Source organism: Fukomys damarensis, unplaced genomic scaffold (genome assembly GCF_012274545.1).
Source record: "Fukomys damarensis isolate Sample0158 unplaced genomic scaffold, DMR_v1.0_HiC HiC_scaffold_38, whole genome shotgun sequence".
Taxonomy (NCBI): domain Eukaryota; kingdom Metazoa; phylum Chordata; class Mammalia; order Rodentia; family Bathyergidae; genus Fukomys; species Fukomys damarensis.
This window is the reverse complement of record NW_022900950.1, coordinates 18,017,361-18,025,071: the sequence shown is the minus strand read 5'-3', so window position 1 is coordinate 18,025,071 and position 7,711 is coordinate 18,017,361.

Sequence of the window (7,711 nt, the reverse complement as noted above, 5' to 3'; positions counted from 1 at the left end):
CTAAAGGGTTTTAACAAACTAATCTCTGAGATTTTACAGACTTTTTCCCATCTATGTCTAAGATTCTAAAGACTCATATACAAAGTAATGTTATAAAACTTATAAAATATTAAAACATAATGATATTTACATATAAAAAATTTAGAGTAGCTTTGACCATGGAAACTACCAGAGTTTTCAGCCTTTATTTCTGAATCTTTTAGTGCAGTATATATTGTTCTTGCTAATTTCTACTTATTCTATGTACATATTTCCATGGCTACAAGTAGATACTAAATTGACATGTTCTTTAAAGTCATTCATGTTTAATAAGGATCTCCCATGTGCTAGATACCATGCACATTAACATTTAAAGATTAATATTTTAGGGTCATTGAGATAGCTAAAATAATCTTTCTGAAGCACTTAGTTCCAGGCACATAGTTAGGGATTAAATAACAACTGGAAAAATGACTTTGTACTTCAAATCTTAATCATTTAAGACCATATAGTTCAATCCTTTCCTGTATGGATTAGGAAAGGTTAAAAGAGATAAATGACTTGATCAGTCACATAGCCACTTTTTTCCCCTTTACCCTAAACATTTATTTTGTTTCATTTTTTAATTTTAATGTAATATAAGTAAATATTAATAAAATATAAAAGCAGCTCTATGGAAAAATTTTTCATAAAAAAATAATTAGAGAATAACAATGGTAAATACATGGTATATTATGATCTTAAAATAATATATTTTTAATTGCTAATCTCTCTCTTAACTCATTTCCTAATAATATCATACATTTTTTGTATAAAGCATTTAAATTATTAACAAAGTATCTCATAGTATAATTTTGAACAATTCCTTCCTATTTCACAATATCTATTATATATTTGGTCCTTATTTATACTTTCATTTTCTCACACCAGAGAGACAATGTGATATTTGCACATGTGCTCACTTTATTTCACTTAAGAGTTTGGCCACTTGGTGCATCCATACACCTAGAAATGTCTCAAGTTTATCCTTCTTTATGGCCAAATAGTACACAATTATATTTTTAAAAAAAGAAACACATCTTTTTTATCCATTCATCAGTCAATGGGCATTTATTTGGACTGTTTCCAATGTTTAGCTATTACAAACTGTGCTATAAACATGGGTGTGCATAAATCACTGTGCTATCGTGCCTTTAATTCTTTTGGGACAATACCCAGAAAGGGATTATCTGGGTCAAATGGAATCTCTAATCCTAGATTTTTGAGGAATTTCCATACTTATTTCCACAGCAGTTGCACCAGTTTATACTGACATTAAGATTCAAAAAAGGTTCCTTTTTTCCCTACAGCCCACCAGTATTGGTTGTTGGTTGATTTCTTGATAATAGCCATTTCTTCCAGAGTAAGATAGAATCTCAGTGTTCTTTTAATTTGAATCTCTCAAATAATCAGTGATGTTGAACATTTTTTCATGTATTTATTTGCCTTTTTTCCTTCATCTGAGAAGTGTGTATTCATCTCAGAGGTCCATTTTTGGATTGGGTCTGATTTTTTCCCATCTTTATATGTTCTCGATGTTAGTCCTTTGTCTGAGGAACTGCTGGTTAAATTTTTTTTCTCATTCCATGGGTTGCTTTTTCACTCTCTTGATGATTTCTTTTGCTGTGCAAAAGCTTTTTAATAAGGTGAGATCCCATTTGTCGATTCTTTGGAGTATTTCCGATGTGATCTGGGTTTTGTTCATGAAGTTTTTGCCTATATCTATGTCTTCAAGCATTCTACCTATTCTACCTTCCAGCAGATTTAGTGCTTTGGTTTTAATATTTAGATTGTTAATCCATTTTTATTTTAATTTAGTGCATGGTGAGAGACATGGGTGTAGTTTTAGTTTTTGGCATTTAAAAAGCAAGTTTTTCCAACATCATTTATTGAAGAGACTCTTTCCTCTTATGAATGTGTTTCGCCCCTTTGTCAAAGACAAGGTGGCTAAATGTGTCTGAGGTTGTTTTTGCATCTTCTACTCTGTTCCACTGATCCGGAGGTCTGTTTTTTGTTTGTTTGTTTTGTTTTGTTTTGTTTGCCAGTACCATGCTGTTTTTAATCATCATAGCTCTGTAGTATAATTTCTTATACTCACTGTGTTGCCTTTGCTGCTTAGAATTGTTTGTACTAGTCTAGGTCTCTTCTAATTCCAAATGAATTTTAGGAATGATTTCTCTAGTTCTGTGAGGTATGCTAATGGCACATTGATTAGGATTGCATTTAATCTGTATAACAATTTGGGGAGTAGGGCCATTTTCACTATGTTGTTCCTACCCATGAGCAAGGTATATCTTTCCAATTTTTAATATCGTCCTTGATCTTTTTTTTTAATTACTATAGTTTTTCCATGTACAGATCTTTTACTTCCTTTGAGAGATTAATTCCTAAGGATTTCATTTTTTTATGACACAGCCATTTTCTGCGAATGAGGAATTTAACATTTTTCCTGTCATATCATATTGCTTCTGGACATAAGCAATTCCATTGCTTGTTTCTTTCAGTCTTTAAGATTACAAACACTGCCAGAGAAAAATTTACAAAATCATGCAAATAAACGTCCATGAGGGTGGTAACCTACTAATTCTATAAACAATCTAGCTAAAGGTAGCTAAGATGGGAATACACAGAGATAAGGAAACTGAGGCTTAGAGAAGTTAATAGTGATTCAAGACTACACAAACAATAAATGGTAAAGCCAAGATTGGGACCTAGATCTATTTCCAAAGCTATTCTTTCTATATATATTTTAACACTGCTTTATTAGTGGTTAATTAGGTAATGGCTACAGCTGAATTTCAGGACTTTTTCAACATTTTCCCTCATGATGTAGCTGAAAACAGAGAAGTTATCAATGATTCTGGCAATATAAAAATCTAGGAACAGTGAATCTTATGATATATGGAATAAAACTTCAAACCTAATAGGATGGAACTGGGCATGGTAGCACACACCTATAATCCCACCTACTCATGTAGCTGAGGGAGTACAAATTCGAGGCTAGCCTGGGCAATATAACAAGACACTGTCTCAAAAGAAAACAAAAAGGATTTGGGTTGGAGCTCACTACGTGGCATCTCCAGGACTGAAAAAACAATAAAACAAACAAACAAACATATACTAATGGGATATTTAAAATAAATGAGGGAAATATATAAAGATTATACTCAGAGTCAAAATAAGCATTTATTTCCAAAAATGACTAAAGGCATCAAGACTTGGGAAATCTGGCTTCATATCAATTCATAAAAATAATCAAATAGTTTACATTGGCTAACAAAATGACATACAGTAGTTGTAAAATATTTTAAAATAATTCTTTGAACGGTCTTGGTGTCTAACCATGGGAGGAAATAATTTAATCAAGCCATAATCAAGCTAATTGCAAAAATCTGGTTTTATTTTTGGGTTTCACTTTTTTTTCAGAAGTTGAAAACAAAATGCATCTTGAATTCAGTCACATGGATGAGGTATTAAGACAGGACATTAGAGAGTGGCAAATCAGCTGTACAAGTAGACATGACCTGTCAATCACAGCCAGGCCACATGTGCAGAATGTACCTGATACCAGTCGAAGAATGCTATTTTCAATTCTTCAGGCACAGGATCAAGCAGGTTTTTTACATAGGATGGCCTAGATCTGACTAGAGTGGGAACATAAAAGATGGCATCCATTAACCTCATGGTCGCTATGAGCCTTTTCACTGGCTGACCCTGTACTCTGAAGGGTGTACTTTTTCCTGCATTAACTGGCCCATACTCACTTGGCAGAGCACTTCCCTTAGAGCAATTCTTTCTTTTCTTTACAATTAATACCTTCAATAAATATAAAACCTCTAGGTTTTTTGCTTGTCTTGTATAACTCCTTGAAAAAGACAATAAGAACCTGGAAAGGATCTCTGGCATACCAGTCCACTAACATTAACAACATGAAGTTCTGTACTGCATCAGCCAGGGATGTGTTGCTAAGTGTTGGTAAGTCAGTAAACATAGAGAAGAATTTCTGTAATCAAAAACTCTCCTTAGATGAAGGCCCACATGGGGGAAAGGCATTCTAGATGCTGATAAAAAGAAGTTTCACTATTGACTGATAACTTACATATCTCTTTTGTTTTAGAAAATAGCCAAATTGAAATTTAAAAGACAGGTTCATCCATATTTTGGGGAGTTGTTTTCATTCTTTAAAAGTTGCACTTTTAATTTCCTGAAGTTGATTATTTTTGTATTTAGGTTGAACGCTTTTATATTATATGCTAGAATTCACTTTAGTTTGTAAGATGATGTTTAGTATGATAAATGAGTGAATCTAATATTTACTAAGTTTTCAGAAATACTGTGAGTGCAGATTACTTTTAGCTTGAAAAAAACAAAAGATAATTTCCATGTGTGTGCATTTGTGCGAGTGTGTGTGGTACTAGGGGTTGAACCTAGGACTTTAGCACTGAGCTACATCCCCAACTTTTTTTTATTTAGTCTTTTAAAATTTTGAGACAGGGTCTCACTAATTTCCTAAGTTCCCCAGACTTGAATTTGCAATCCTCTTGCCTCAACTTCCCAGAATAATGGGATTAGAGGCATACCCTATGATGCTGAGCTGCAAAAGATATTTTCAATGTTAAGTAGTGTCATGTGGTAAAAGAACATACTTTCTGTGGTCACAAAGGAATGAAATAAGATAAGCAGATACAAATTACCAGGAGGTGGATTTTAACTCATTATTTCTTCACACTTAGAGAAGTCTTTAAAAAGAAATAACGGCTTTTTCCGAAAAGCCTCAAATTTTCTATCACTGTTACCATATTGGAACAGAGATATGAAAGGTATCATGGTGATGATCCTCTATTGAAGGAAAGGCTGGACCAGATGAAATCTAAAGCCTTCTGCAACTTTGAAATTATCATACAATACACATTGCAGCAAGATGAACAATACAGGTTCTTAAAGCATCATACTATCATTTATGACATAGTATTGGTAACCATAATGACAGCAGTAAAGGCCATAATAACAGAGTATAGAGTTATATAGTTTCTTTTATCTGAGACATTATCAAAAGATACCATATGTAAGTATAATGTCTCATCCCATTTTTTAAAATAAGAAGATTAAAATGTTTTAAAGTGAAATAACATAGAAGGATATGAAATTATCTAAGTCAACATGTCAGAAAAAAATTAAGGTAACCACTCAGACCACTAGCTGGTTGACCAGAAAATGTTCATACTGCTGTAGCAGAAGCTTAGTATTGAGATGTACACCCAGGAAAGTTTCAGCTGAAATGGAGGTAGTTTGATGCTATGAATATTGAATTTGACCTTCTGATGTTCAACTTTGAGAAGTCGAGTGGAATTGAATTCTCAAATTACTCATCAGAGGATAGAAAACCCTCTCTCCTTTCCACTCTTACCACAGCTGTATTAATCAACTTTCTCATGGTTGAGACCAATATTTGACACACTCAATTTAAAGGAAGAGGGGTGTAATTTGGCTTACATTTTTGGTGAATTCAGTCCAAGGTTTTCTGACTCTAAAACAGGAACATCATGGCAGAAAGATGTGGTGGAGCAAAGCTGATTAGTTCATAGTGGCTGGGAAGCAGAGTAGCAGAACAGTGCCACAAAGGAACAGTTAAGGGACCAGCAGACTCCAAAGCCATAACTTCTGGACAGTCAATACAGAAGTGTATTCCACCAATCCCCCAAGCAGATTCCAAAACCAATCAAGTTGACCCTCCACCCTAACCACCACAATCCTACCCCTTGTCAACAGCAAGTTCATAATACAACTATCCTGACTACAACTGAAGATAAACAATCCTTTCCCCAAAGTCTCAAAAGTCTCAGTGTTTTTTTAAAAGTCCAAGTCCAAGTCTCTTCTGAGACTAAAGGCAAACTCTTACTTGGAAACCACTATTAAAAAAATAAAGAACAAGTTGCATAGTCTCAATATCCAATGGTACAAGGAAAACATTCCCATTGCAAAATGAAGAAATAAAGAGATAAAAAAAATAAATCAACCAAAGCAAGACTGAAATCCAGCAGGCCAACAATGCCTTTTTAATGACACTAATCTCTTCAGCAGCCACATAATCCCCTTTGCTCAACGGTAAACTCAGTTCCTTCTGAGCCAATATTTAAGTTTTTCAAAATTTTCAGCTACACTTTTTGATCCAAGTTCATACTATAAACTTGAATAAAAGCAATCAGCAGTGCCCACACCACAACTTGAATGTTGGGCTATACTGAATTTTTTCCCCCATCATATCAATGAGTACCCCCCCATCATTTTAGTTTCCTGAAAAAAATCTCAAGACAAGGAAAAAAATGTAGACAATCTTTTTTTTTTATTTTTTGCCACAGTATATCATATATGGCCTTAGTTCAAACACCAATGGAGACCTTGTATCTAACTGAAATGTCCTTATCTTGGCTTTTACTGTCAGCATTCATATCAGCATTTTGGTCTTCTGACTTCTGACCAGAACTATCAGCAGGCTCTGCTTACTGCATTCTAAAGCTTCTTCAACCCTTCCAAATCCTCCCTCAAATACTTTTCAAAGGCTTCTAAACTACACGATGAGGTACAATCACAGCAACAGCCCGTTTCTCTGGTACCAATTTTCTGTATTAGTCAATTTTCTCATCACTAAGACACAATATCTAGTGCAACTTAAATGAGAAGTTTAATTTGGCTTATGGTTTCAGGGCTTCATTCCATGGTCAGTTAGTTGAAAGGCAAAAACATCATCACAGAAGGATGCAGCACAGCAAGGGTACTTGGTTCATAGTGGCCAAAAAGCAGAGCAAGGGAACATTTCCTGAAAAGGAGTACAACCAGACATAAACTTCAAAACCACTCCTCTATAACTCACCCAGATATACCTAGAAGTGTGTTCTACAAATCCCTCAGGCAAATCTCAAAGTCAGTTGAGTTAACACTCCATCCTAAATACCACAAATGCCTTGTTTATTTAATCCAGCTATTCCAAATGGCAACATATATTGTAAGACTATATTGTAGGAGTATTGTAAAAGTATATTGTAAGAGTATATTTTAAGAGTGAGTTCACATCTTTAGTGTTTTGCAATCACAGAAAAAGGGCTCTTTCTTGCAAGGATGTACTTGAAAACTTCTAGAAAAAAATGAAGATTAACCTGAACCACCAAAATATCAATTACTGCATCCAAAAAAGGAGAAATATTGCACACAAGGTCATCCCTTCCCTGTGAGTAAGTGGTGTTGATCTTGAACTAAACCCAGGAAAAGTGAAAGCAATCCACAATAAATATTTTATCAGTTGAAGAATCTAAAATAAATATTCATTAAGAAACTTGCAAATATATTTCTCAAATAACTTTTTAGATGTACACCTTAAAACATTAAATTTTTCAGCCTTCTGATAGTAGATCACTTAATAAAAAATATAATTTTATTATACTTTTTAGGTACATTTTGGCACTCTTTCTTCTTTCTTGCCCAATTTGTATCACCCCATAGTTAATTTGATTGCAAATGATTAAACTAGAAACTACTTGTGGTTTCTATTAAGAGGAGCTAGAAGGCCCACATGAAAAGGTATACATGAAGCACATTTGGGTACTGACTGTACACCAGTAGACTGTCAGAGCACACTGCTGGCCATGATGACTTTTTTTATGCCTTCACTCTACTCTCTTGGTATCTGTATGTATTA